The 14053-nt window shown below is 45.2% G+C and overlaps 1 protein-coding gene across 1 annotated transcript in view; it reads right to left on the bottom strand.

The window, feature by feature from the left end:
- LOC126412256 (tumor necrosis factor alpha-induced protein 8-like protein) overlaps positions 1-14053 on the bottom strand; it is a 951546-nt gene that overhangs the window by 596902 nt on the left and 340591 nt on the right. Inside the window, exon 2 of the mRNA XM_050081759.1 lies at positions 812-1014. The gene's annotated coding sequence lies outside the window, so the exon portion shown is untranslated. The remainder of the gene's footprint in view (positions 1-811; positions 1015-14053) is intronic.

The raw sequence follows: 14053 nt of genomic DNA on the forward strand, positions 1-14053 counted from the left end.
AAGATGAAATCCACGAAATTCCGAGGAGTTGTGCCGTTAATGTACAACCGCTTTTGGATAAGTGCTCTAAGGCAGAAGGAGTTTCTCGCACTTGAAGTAGTCCTATATAACGGTTGACAGACTTCAGGGCTAAAAATGTAGTAAAACAGGAAAACATTTAAATTTACAAACGCAGGAATAATTTTATTGATTGGCGACTCCATGGCGTGTTGTGTGCACCACGACCAAATAGTGGATAGAATTGGGAGAAAAATCAGCATTGGCCGTATTTTGTTGTTTTATTGTCAGCAAAATCGATTTTCAGTCGCTTAGTGACCATCCTCAGTACTGTAATATACAATTAAAATTGGTAGGCACTGGTATCAAGCTATAATCACAAGCTCAGAGCGATCACATAAACTCAGATAAACTAATTAGGAATAATTTCTAACTGCTTTCTTTTCAGTAACTAGAAGAAACACTTGTCGCGTAACATCTGTGAGTTCCATTTTACTACAACACATTTCAAATTTTAGGCGTCGTTGACTTCTTGGCTAGGTGCCGAGGACTCCCAGGGGTTGGTGCACCCCACTTTGAGAAACACTGGTCTACAGTGTTCACTGCTCGTGCCTTTTTGGCTATACTGCAATCGTGGAGAACTAATGACTGCACGAGTTTACGTTCCACATTCTGTGGGGTTACATTCCCAAACTGAAGGACACAGAGGGAAGTCGAAGCTAAAATGGCATGCATATTGTAAACGTACAAGGATCTAGTCGCCTACTTGCAGTCTGCCAGTGTCGGGCGGCCGTCAGTGGGAGTGGCTGGTTACCTGCGGAACGTAGCAAAAGGTGCGGGCGGCGGATCCCCGCGCAGGCGCAGGCGCCGGCTGTGAGGTGGCGAGGGCTGCGGCTGTCTGGCGCCCCTCAACAGGTGGCCATCCCACAGGGTCAAGGCCCTCGCTCTGGCGGCGGCGGCGGCTGTCGCGGGCTGGCGACTCGCTGGGCTGCGGGCGCCGGACACCTCCTGCACTGCCTGCCAATCACAAAGACACTCGCTGTCAGCGCCCGACTCTTTCCGTTTAACTGACGTAGAAAATTGACGCAGCTAGAAGAATACGGTAATAGAAGCAAAGGCGTTCCAGTGAGTACGGGGTCGCAAACTACACTACTGGCCATTAAAATTGTTATACCAAGAAGAAATGCAGACGATAAACGGGTATTCATTGGACAACTAGCATACTAGAAGTGACATGTGATTACATTTTCACGCAATTTAGGTGCATAGATACTGAGAAATCAGCACCAAGAACAACCACCTCTGGCCGTAATAACGGCCTTGATACGCCTGGGCATTGAGTCAAACAGAGCTTGAATGGCGTGACCAGGTACAGCTGCCCATGCAGCTTCAACACGATGCCACAGTTCATCAAGGGAGTGACTGGTGTATTGTGACGAACCAGTTGCACGGCCACCATTGACCAGACTTTTCAATTGGAGAGAGATCTGGAGAACGTGCTGGCCAGGGCAGCAGTCGAACATTTTCTGTATCCAGAAGGGGCCGTACAGGACCTGCAACATGCGGTCGTGCATTATCTAGCTGAAATGTAGGGTTTTCACGAGGATCTAATTAAGGGTAGAGCCACGGGTCGTAACACATCTGAAATGTAACGTTCACTGTTCAAAGTGCCGTCATTGCGAACAATAGGTGACCGAGACGTGTAACCAATGGTACCCCATACCATCACTCCGGGTGATACGCCAATACGGTGATGACGAATACACGCTTCCAATGTGCGTTCACCGCGATGTCGCCAAACACGGATGCGACCGTCATGATACTGTAAACAGAACCTGGATTAATCCGAAAAAAATTACGTTTTGCCATTCGTGCACCCAGGTTCGTCGTTGACTACACCATCGCAGGTGCTCCTGTCTGTGATGCAGCGTCATGGGTAACCGCAGACGTGGTCTCCGAGCTGATAGTCTATACTGCTGCAAACGTCGTAGAATTGTTCGTGCATATGGTTGTTGTCTTGCAAACGTCCCCCTCTGTTGACTCAGGAATCGAGACGTGGCTGCACGATCCTTTACAGTCATGCGGATAAGATGCCTGTCATCTCGACTGCTAGTAATACGAGGCCGTTGGGATCCAACACGGCGTTCCGTACTACCCACCTGAACCCACCGATTCAATATTCTGCTAACAGTCATTGGCTCTCGACTAACGCGAGAAGCAATGTCGCGATACGATAAACCGCAATGTGGATATGCTACAATCCGACCTTTATCAAAGACGGAAACGTGATGGTCCTCCTTACACGAGTCATCACAACAACGTTTCACCAGGCAACGCCGGCCAACTGCTTTTTGTGTATGAGAAATCAGTTGGAAACTTTCCTCATTTGAGCACGTTGTAGGTGTCACCACCGGCACCAACCTTGTGTGAATGCTCTGAAAAGCTAATCATTTGCATATCACAGCATCTCCTTCCTGTCGGTTAAGTTTCGCGTCTGTAGCACGTCATCTTCGTGGTGTGGCAATTTTAATGGCCAGTAGTGTGAATTCAGTCAGAGAGGCAACTGCAGGAGACACTTCGCACCGAGATGTCGGCGTCAGTCAAACGCCCGCATGCGCTGTCTTGAATGAAGTCAGAGCCGGGTAGCTACTAAAAGTGTTTTCCGTAAAAGTAAGAAGTGAACTCGCGAGGAGTGTGCACCGTCCTCGATTGCTTAGATTTCACGTAAGTAACTGTGCCGTCCGTAACGTTGACAAAACTGTGCGGCAAGTAGCGAGATTATTTTACACTTTTTAGGCGAGTAGTTATCTTTTGGTGATTAGAAGTAAGGGCGATACGGCACTTTACTTGGAACTTCCCGCAGATGTAGCCTCTGAACTGTTAATATAAGAGTTATATTTTGTGGGTGTGCACTTTCACTGAATACATCAATCAGTAAAAATCTCAAAACTTTTATATATAACCATAGTTCCTGATCCAGCCACTTAAGTAGCAAGTAGGGACATCAGCTTCCAGTGAGCACAAAGAGTGATGTGGATCTGTAAGCTGGAAATTATGGTCAGTATGTTCTTCACTGCTTCCTGGCTGATCGCAAAAATATTTTCCTGTTCTTGGAAACGGCGAAGGTACGTTTAAAGCACGCACAGTGCCTATTATAACTAAACACAGTGACCATTGGATTATCACTTGTCGCCCCACAAATGGATACAGCAGTCACCTTCGGCCTTTCCAATTCCAAGGTCAAATAGAGCGACTCTTGGCAACCATCCATAGGAAATGCTCGAATCTACACTGAAGAGCCAAGCCGCGCGCCGCGCTGTTTGGCCGTGTGGTTTAAGGCGCCATGTCACGGATTGCGGGGCCCCTTCCGCCAGAGGTTCGAGTGCTCCCTCGGGCATAGGTGTGTGTGTGTTGTTCTTAGCATAAGTTAGTGTAAATAGTGTGTAAGTCTAGGGACAGATGACCTCAGCAGTTTGGTCCCTTAGGAATTCACACACACATTTTAGGGCCCCCGCGAGATTGCAGAAGTGCCGCATCACGACGTGGCATGGACCCGACTAGTGTCTGAAGTAGTGCTGGAGGGAACTGAAACCATGCGGGGCTGACCATAAGTCCGTAAGAGTACGACGGGGTGGCGATCTCTTCTGAACAGCACGTTGCAAGACATCTCAGATATGCTCAGTAATGTTCATGTCTGGAGAGTTTGGCGGCCAGCGGAGGTATTTAAACTCAGGAGAGTGTTCCTGGAGCCACTCTGTAGCAGTCCTGGAAGCGTAGGGTGTCGCATTGTCCTAATGAAGTCCGTCGGAATGTACGATGGACATGGATGGATGCAGGTAATCAGATAGAATGCGTACGTACGTGTCACCTGTCAGAGTCGTATCTAGACGTATCTGTGGTCGCAAATCTCTCCAAATGCACGCGTCCCACATCGTTACACAGCCTCCAGCAGCATGAACAGTCCCCGCTGACATGCAGGTCCATGGAGTCATGAGATTGTCTCCACAACCGTAGACGTTCATCCGATCGATACAATTTGAAACAACTCGTCCAGCCAGGCAACATGTTTTCCGACATCTACAGTCCATTGTCGGTGTTGACGGCCCAGGCGAGGCGAAAAGCTTTGTTTCGTGTAGTCATCGGGGTTACACGTGTGAGGCTTTGGCTCCGAAAGTCCGCATTGATGATGTTTCGTTGAATGGTTCGCACGCTGACATTTGTTGATGTCCCAGCTTTGAAATCTGCATCAATCTGATGCTACCTGTAGCTCGACATATGCAAGCAGCGTGTCCAAAAATTTTCAAATGTGTGTGAAATCTTATGAGACTTAACTGCTAAGGTCATCATGCCCTATGCTTACACACTACTTAACCTAAATTATCCTAAGGACAAACACACACACCCATGCCCGAGGCAGGACTCGAACCTCCTACGGGACCAGCCGCACAGTCCATGACTGCAGCGCCCTAGACCGCTCGGCTAATCAAGCGCAAGCAGCCCTTAGTGGCTTGCTTTCCACATATTCTACTTTAAAATTGTGACTAAAGCTTTTTCGCTTAATATTTATCTTATACGTGTCGTGAAAGTACTGTTTTTTCTTTTGTACGGTTAATCAGTTTAAACTGCATTTCTATGCTTTTACAGAAAGAAAAAAAGTTACCAAGTTTGCTGTTGTCAAATAAAACTTTGCCTGTGAGATCGTGTACTAAATACTATTCATTTTAACATTCAACTGTCTATATTTTAAATGTTAAGTAGCCTACCCATATTTACAGCTACCACAAGGCACTCTTGGTGTAACGTTCACCTGCCCGCACTTGCTAACGCGGGCGGCTCAGTCTGTTGCTTTCTGTGGCTTTATAGGTATGAGCAGGCGAAAGTGGCTCGCCTTTCATGTATTATTTTTAAATTTTTGTGACTAAAGCCTTTCTGGCTTGATATTTATGTTATACGTGATATGTGTCTCTTTCTGTTAGTCGGTACTTACACTTTTATATTAAAAAATCTCTTTTCCCATAAATTTGTACTTACGTTATGGGCCACTTTAAATATTTAATTTCTTATGAAGGCACTCGTGGAAGTGTTGAAACCTGGTCAAAAAGACTAAAAATTGTGACCGAGGGCTTATTTAGTTCAACTTTAATTCTCCAGGTCACCAGGAAACATCTTGAAATGTCTGCGTAAGCAGAAGAAACTAACGATCAAAGCCCGAAAACAATCTATTGGACTGGTCAATTAACCAAAACAAATTCTCCCAGTATAACACCAACACAAAATAGTGATTCGTCTTCGAATCACAACTGCATACAAGAATAATATAGAAAACGACAGAAATAAGTTCCTACTAGTCTCCGCCAGAGACTTCTCCGATATACCAAGCCTAATCCAGAGATCAGCGAGAAGATCCTAGCCAGGCTGCCGGGGCGGCAGCTATCCACGTCTGCTGGCGGTCGATGAACTCCCGATGTGCGGCCGAGCGCCAGCCTTTATAGCGCTTCGGCGGATGAGTACCTCGGAACTATTTTCCATTACGTGGTTCGACGTATGAAAATAGTTCCGGGATCTGCAGCGACCTCTTCCTTATGATTATGTGGGCCGGCAGTGGCCCCTGGTGGCCCCTGGTGTCTTTGCAGTGGTGTTGTTGTTGTTGTTGCTGATTTGGCCGTTCATCAATATTGCCTGTCGGTTGTGTAGTGCTTCGGTGTGCGTGCGTCCGGGCAACCCGCGGCTGCTGGCTGTCAGTTTGGTTGCTGATACCCTAGGCGCCGTGATGTCTGGTGGAGAAGGCCACATCACATCTGTTTACCACGATTCACGTCAAGCGGTACAGAATTTTGCCTCGAGTGTATCAAGACTTCGTGGTAAGTCCTTGGAGGAGATTGATCGCTGTGACAGCAGGGAATTCGGACCGTACACGCAGTTAGTGATATAGTTGGCGCCTTTAAAACCAATAGCATCGGGACTTCAGAGAATATAGAATACAGCGACAAGCACACAAAATTTAGGAGAAAACATTGCTGCATGAAAGGCTGAGGGCTGAAGCCTCCACAGGGCCGACACGTCGTTACCAAGCCGTCCCCGGGCCGTCCCGCGGCGCTCGGGTTCGCCAGCCAGCGACCCATCACTGCCACTCACCGCCGCGCCTCTCCCGTTTCCGTCTTGGTCGCTAACGACCATCAGAAGCAGCCTTTGAAACATTACATACTGCACCGGCGAACGTTGCTCTGGAAGTAATTCATGACCAGATGCTTAATTCGAAGCACATGAACAACTTCTGGCATCACATGTATTACTTGCTACCTCTAACTTGCACAAGTGTTCACCGAGGTTAAAAAGTCGAGGCTGGCATACACAACATCATGGCCACAGGAATTTTCGTTCTAAAGAGGAAACCAGCCCACTGGGAAGACAGTCCCTTCAGAGGGCTGGGTCAACAACATACATACTTTGGCCGAAGCGACTGCCCAGAGAGAAGACAGCTTTTGCCCGTGTGTTCGACTTAAAAGCAAATTCCGCTACATTGTGTGGGAGCGCCCAGAAGACGCATTTTATCACGGACCGAGTGTGTAGTTATGGAGTTCTCACAGGAGGACAGTATACGCCTAACGGAGATGCTACAGATTTCCGCATTGGTCGACTTAAACGAGACATCATTCTCCCGTTTAAAAGAGCAATGCTGATTGGCGGAATATTTCTGACGCAAAGAGTCAGAGGAGTGAGGGAACACAGCGAATGATATACCCATGCAACTTTTCCAGAAAAATGGGCCGTTCCGCTCTCGCTCTTGGAGCGGGAACACGTAACAAGAGCGAGTGCGCTCGTACGTGTAAGCAAAGAGCGAGGAACAAAGTCTCTCCTCAGTACTTCACTGGGAGAGCACCTCTGTCGTTAGTGAATTGGAGTGACACTCTATACTGAGTCGCTCGCGATTGAGCGTTGTTCACTGTGTTGGCCACCACACTTATTGTGCGGTGTGAACACGGACAGATTACTAGCTAAACGCCTGCGAGCGACTATTGAGTGGCATCGCGGTGGACTGGTTATCTGACCGGTGTACCACGCCAATAGTTAGACTAGGGGCGGATAAGAGTCCTTGACTTCATCAAGGCGTAGGGAGAGTTTGATTGGCGAAGGTCAATCCAGATAGAAAGAGATAGTTGTGTTATTTGTCAGCAGCGAGCGACGCAGGCAGCAGTGGTCGCAGTTCACGCTATTGTGCGCTACAGCGTATGCGAGCCCCATCTGTCCTCCCTAACAGTACACTCCACTACATTTCTCACGCGACAGCCTTGACCGTACCTAGAAAAGTTATTCAAGTTGTGTAGGCGCAGCTCTCAGCCATTCTACCAAGTAAATAACATTCTTAAAGAAAAGGGAGAAAAGAAACTTTCCATACTTTGTAAAATAATAACATTCCTATCCATAAGAGGCAATCTACTGTTCCAAAAAGAACCCGGAAATTTATTATTATTTTATAAGAAAAATTTTCACTTGATTCCTCAGAATTTTTTTGTAATAAATAATATTGTTCGTTCGTTTATTGTTTTTCTTACACTAACTAGCAATACTCCTGTGCCCAAGTATCCCACTACTTACGTAAGAATATATAGAATATTTTTGTGTCTTTTCCTTACAGCGGACGACTCCAGAAGATATTTGTTGCCGAATGTTTTTCAAGCAGTTCTTCTTGGTACATTAGGAGCGTCTGTCTGACTTCCGTAGTAGTGTGAGGTGGAAATAGTTTCTTGCAGGAGCCAAAGGGTACTTATTGGATCAATCCATTGCGCAACTTGACAAAAATAAAACCCACACACTCGCATTGTGGTGGCAATTTTCATGCGATATTTACCGAAGTCAGCAACTGCATTCATTTAGTGGCATAATCTTTAATAGTAATAATCTTTGAAAGCTTCCAACATGTGTGCTATTCACACTGACTTGTTTCATTGATACATAACTTGTAACTACTCTGTCTTCTCCACGGAAGAAAGTAGTTCAGATACGATACTAAATCTGGCAGCCAGTCCGACGTCTCTGTATGGTGCATGTGGAACGTATCTTGCACGGGTTTGCCTCTTGGACTAGTGCCAGCCAATCAGTTCTTTTTGTTCTTTTTATTCTTGTTTTTCTAAGTTTTAATTGGATCCTACGAACGCCACCAGAAGCTTCCCAGTCGCCTTCGCGTAATGAGTGTAAGGGGCTCCGTCTAAACCGTTTTCTCTGAGGATCAATCGTGTGCCGTGAATCATTTTCAAGTGTGCCTTCTGGTACTCGGACCGCCCCAATGGGCAGGAGGATCCTCGAATAATGCACCTAAATAATTCGATAGTCGTGTGCGGTAGGATGCATGGTGGCGGAACGCCTCAGGAGTCGTCGTCAGATGGACCCCCAAGTCCAGAGCGTTTTCAGGCGCGGCTTGCAAAATGTAATACAGAACGATGCCCTTCAGCCAGCTGACGGCGTTCGTCCTGGTAGTGGGAAACGGTATCTGGGTGTAGGAGCTCGTCAGGCGTGACAGACTCTTGCTGTCGTCGCAACAGAAGCGCCAGCATACGTTGTACAAGATCCCAGCATCTGCCTGTCACAGCACATGTCAGGCGGTGCGCGTCCGAATCGACGACGGCTCAGTGGGGACACAAAGGGTCGTCAGTGAGATGGATGGAATGGAGGCGCTGGTGTGTGGCTAATTTGCCGTTCACCACAACATACCACAAGGAACGAGCGTACGTGGGCAGGTAAGGGGTTTGGACGGCTCGTCACACCCTGGTCCAGCGGATGGTTGGATGTTGTTGTTCGACGTTGTTACTGGGGTTGTCGTGCCTGATAGATGCGGTAGTAATCTCTCGTGCTCGGCGCCCTTGTCGCCGGTAGGTCCTCGGTCATGTAGCTCAGTTCGATCAGGAAATCGCGGATGTGGGCAAGAGACGGAGCTATGTGGCCCTCGGCGACCGGTGGACGAAGATCTAGCGGCGCGACGATCTGTAGCAGCGTCCCCGTCTAGCTGTTGTGAGCACGGGTGCAAACTCCGATGTTCATACCTCCATGCATACTGTATGAGATCTCGGTATTTTTCAAACTGTTGAAACACAATAAGAGTTTGTGCAGTGGTAGGATTTAAAACTGTTCCCTCCACTGTTTCATGAAATTGAGAAATCTGTGCTGAGCAATAGCTTACTGTTGCGGCTGGTTCGTAGTTTCTTTCGCAACCTTCGCACTCACGCCGCGCGAGTCATATGTCACGTGATTGATCGAACAAGCTCGATACTGTATCAAACGCTGCGGCGTATCGCGAAATCTCGAGCCCGTTCGAAAGTGAGTATGTTTGCCCAGCCCTAGTAGTAGGTAGGATCACAAAGCAGACTCATATAACGACTTGCCAGATGTTCACATAGGGTGGGAACGGACGGGAGAGCAAGAGCTCTATCGTACTGGAACAGGGAGAGGCAATGTGGTTGCCTCTACAACTCTGGGCGCCAAGTAGCGAATCTTTTATTATTTATATTTACTATTTAAATGTTAAAATGCAGATCCAACCGTTCTGATGATACTTGTACTGAGAACTAGTTAATAATAATAATTTCAATATCATTCAACTAATCAGAAAACGATAATTACTAATCGTAGTTACTGTCAGTGTTTATTGATAGAAAGGATGCACCAATCAAAAGTGCGCCCTGAGAGGAAAGACACCAAAGTACTAAGATAGCTCACCATTTGTGTACGATCGGTTTCTGACGAGGCAATACATGAATCCGTATTTAAAATCTGATCTCATGTCAAGACGGAACAGTTCGTCGAAAAAGTGACTCGGATGACGTAATTGTGCGATGCTGTGTTAATCCAAGGCAGTCTACGATCTGTTTTCGAGGTGGAAACATGCGCACTAGAGTGTGAAGTGCAACTACGCGTAAAGATGGAATTAATTGTTAAAGCTGCCTCGGAAAACATATTTGTGCGATCTCACTTGGATTCTAAAATCGTGTGAAGCATTTTGAGACTTTTACGGTGCTCGGGAACTAATGATTAATGACCGGGAATCTCGTTATAAATATAAACGATAGACTATCTCTAGAAATCGCTTTACCAATTTTGTGATTGGACAAATAAAACAAAATTAATTATAATCCTAACATTTTACGATGATCATTAAGCTTAGCATTTAAACTTATGCTCTTGCCATATTATTTAACGCTTTTTGGTGCACTTCCATACAAAACCGAGCATTTGTCTGTAGACATTGTAAAGGAACTGTCTGTACACATCTAGCTCGGCAATATATATAGCAAGTCATTTTACGCTTTTTGCTGCACTTCCATACAAAACCGAGCGTTTGTCTGTAGACATTGTAGAGGAACTGTCTATACACATCTAGCTCGGCAATGTATGTAGCCAGTCTAGATACTTCACCTCATGTACACGCTTGAATGCCTTGTTCCTCGACATTTGCTAAATATGGCTCACGTTGTTGGGAACGCTCCTTGTGCAGTGACAATAATAGATGGTGGAAGAAATCGAAAGAGCAGACGTTGGTGGAAACGTCAAATGTTTGCGGAGGGGCTTCGTTTAGGCAGTAATTTACTTTCGACTTTGTAAGTAGAGGACAGTATGTTTTTTTTCAAACATCACTCACTCATACCTAACATCTGTTTCGGCGGTTCTTTGATAACCAACTTCTTGTTGTTGTGAATTTTATATTCGGAATTACTAACTAGCCACAAACACGACGCCGCGTGGAAATCTTCAGTTGGGTGCAACACTTTCTCCGGTGGCCACATCTTGATAATTGATGTTTAACAATAAGAAAAACAAAAGTAATAGAAAAACCGACGACGTGTTACCACGGCGCAAAGAGAATAACTAGAGGCTCTGTCTACCAACACGTCCACACTACGACATGTTGGGCAACTTCGTCTAAGAATTTTCTCATGTGTCCTATTTGGAACACGGGTCAAAAGTTCTGCGATTTTGTTGAAAAAGCGTCTCTATGGGCAAGATATGTCTCTCAGTTGTCTAGATAAAAAATCGCTCGATTGTCTATAGACGTTGTCTAGATATAAAAATTGCTCGGCTTTGTGCACTAGTGTGTACAAGGCTTAAAGCTCGCGACCGACGGACAAGAAACCGATTACAGCAACATCTACGGGACGCGGGATAACAAGTTGGCTACAAATCTTACGAGAAGTGGGGGTGGGGGGTGGACGCACTGTACTTTCATATGTAAATCCCACGTAACATCACTATGCGCCCCCGAGTACATATTGTGTGGCAGGCAATATTTCGAACATTCTTTCCCCCCATCTGCTGTGATAGAGTTTTAAGATCTCACGGCATAATATTACAAACTATATCAGATAAAATTTCTTATCGTATGCGAATTCCCTGAAATGGTGACTAATACTGTTCGCTTTGTCATTAACAGTTGTAACAGTAACACCAATGGGTCTATGATATCTCTGTGCGTACATCAGACATTATTTCCGTGACTGTAGATGATTCTCCACTCAAGATAACATACGCGAAATTTTTTGTTCAAAGCTAACCATTCCTAAACCATCGATGCGAACGTATCTTTTTAACAGGCGACAGCCTGATACTGAACACAAGAGTTTTCGAGAATACAGTAACAACGGATCCACCTGGTTACCTCTCAGGGCTCAGAACACTGTGTGTGAAAAACGCGAGTTGTTTGATTTTCTTATGATCGACGCATGTGGAATGCATGCTGATGCCTTCGAGCGGATCACCTAATTTCAAGGTAAGTCTTTATGTTCAAAACCAAAATAACGGTAGAGACTTCTGTCAGTTCACATGTAAATGGAAGGTCCTAGGGCTTACAGTTCAAGCAGTTTTAGCTGCTTTTCAGCACGTTTTCACTTCCGTATCAGCCATCTTCTTGGTAATGGATATGTCGAATAATTACAACATATCTAAGTTTTCTTGTTCCAAGGAACATCTGAAGATACAATTTTCTTAGGGTTTTGGAAGAGGTCTTTCGATAGTAGTTTGCTATGGTAGTTGTCAACGTTTGCGTGTATCGATCTTCTGGCATACTAGCATGTTTCAATTGATGGCAGCCTATCTTTTGGAGTAATGCTTCTTATCGTACCTATTATTCAGTAAGCACTGGTTCTCAAGAGACTACCGATAATGTTTGTACACCAACAGAGATCTCTGTCGTCTTTAATTATACCGCTAAGTACACGTTTTTCTGGAGCTTGCTAGAATATTCACGTGAAGCTAAAGCACAGTTCATTTGAGTGTTCATTGTCAGACCTTTATGATTTTATTTCCTATTTGATAGATGTTTCTAAGCTGCATTGCGGTAACCTATACTAGTCCCGTGGGTTACAATGGACGTGCGCATGGGTCTCTGAACCGACTTAAAGTTGGTAGGAGGCGTAATGGCTGGCCAGGATTACACTATCAGGTAACTTAATATTTTCAGTAAATGAGTAAAATATATGATTATTTATAGAGACTGTTGTTCCCCGGCAGCCGGCAGTGTGCACGAAATATCGCACGTATCCGTTCGCAAGCAGTGACCGCGACGCAAAAAGAACTCGGCGATAATTCCGTAATTAACGGAACACATAGGCTGTCACCAGCTAATTGCGTTGCTTTCTATTTGGGGTCGAGCGTGGAATTTTTTTCCCTTTATTGTTATTTCATATCCCTAACGCCTCTTGGGCGGTGGGTGGGCTGTTAGCGGTACAATAATTCCGCTCTGTAACCAAGTGCTTTTTTTTAAAAAATATAACACAAATGAGAAGAAATGTTATTAAGCAGAAACATTACACATAGTTTTAAAAACAAGAAATAATATGAAATTTTGTTGGCGTGCATATAATAAACATTAAAACTGTTTTCTTCTTTAAATTAAAACTCAAAGAACTAACAGCGTATATGTTCTGTGTGCAGAAACATTCAAGCAGTGGTGAATTCTTTTAACTTTTACCTGCAAAGAACTAAAAATGATTATAGTTCACTACAACAACCAGTTACGTTATCATCCATGTTACGCCGACCCACAGTGAACTTGTCAGTCATTATACAACGAATAATTCTTCTTGCAGTTCTGCCAGAAGCTTTTTCATAAACTAGTGTCCTATTCCGTGTCACACAGCCAGTCACTCATCTACAGTAAGCTACTACCTGACTACCCGCTGTTTCGCAAGATACCTCTCCTTCTTGGAGGTTTGTAGTCCATGCTGTTTTTTTTCTTTGCTCCTTTCAACATACATAAATAATGGTTACGTACGTTCGTATGTCGACAGGTGAATAATTTGTTAGAACACAATGGCGTGGAAATAAGATGTGTGTTTTTTTTTTTTTGTTCCTTGTAGAAGGTTCTAAAAACTTCTGTTTCAGAAACATCTATTCCACCGAGTTCAATTCCACCAGACTTTGAGATAAATGTTAGACACGTTATCATTAGGCAAAGCGACCATAAACACTGTCTATTTGACGCAAATATCGACTATTTTCGATTAATATGACCCTCATCCTTCTCTCACCTCCATCTGTGCGAGGACACACTAATTTTAGCCGGCGTCTGTGGACGAGCGGTTCAGGCGCTTCATTCCGGAACTGCCAGCTGCTACGGTCGCAGGTTCGAATCTTGCCTCGGGCATGGACGTGTGTTATGTTCTCAGTTTAGTTAGGTTCAAGTAGTTCTAAGTCTAGGGGACTGATGACCTCAGATGTTAAGTCCCATAGTGCAATTGGACAATTTGAACACTAATTTTTGGCGCATAATATCTGAAACAAACTGAGGATGCACTCGCCAACAGCACATGTGAAAATCAAAGTCCACACTGGATTCGAACCGCGACCTCCGCTTGAGGAGTCACAGATGCTACGCCGAGACCACAAACTCCTACCTGTGCGGCTGGTCCCGGCGGAGGTTCGAGTCCTCCCTCGGGCATGGATGTGTGTGTTTGTCGTTAGAATAATTTAGGATAAGCAGTGTGTAAGCTTAGGGACTGCTGACGTTAGCAGTTAAGTCCCATAAGATTTCACACACATTTGAACATTTTTGAAACTCCTACCCAGCCGG

Source organism: Schistocerca serialis, chromosome 7 (assembly GCF_023864345.2).
Source record: "Schistocerca serialis cubense isolate TAMUIC-IGC-003099 chromosome 7, iqSchSeri2.2, whole genome shotgun sequence".
Classification (NCBI taxonomy): Eukaryota; Metazoa; Arthropoda; class Insecta; order Orthoptera; family Acrididae; genus Schistocerca; species Schistocerca serialis.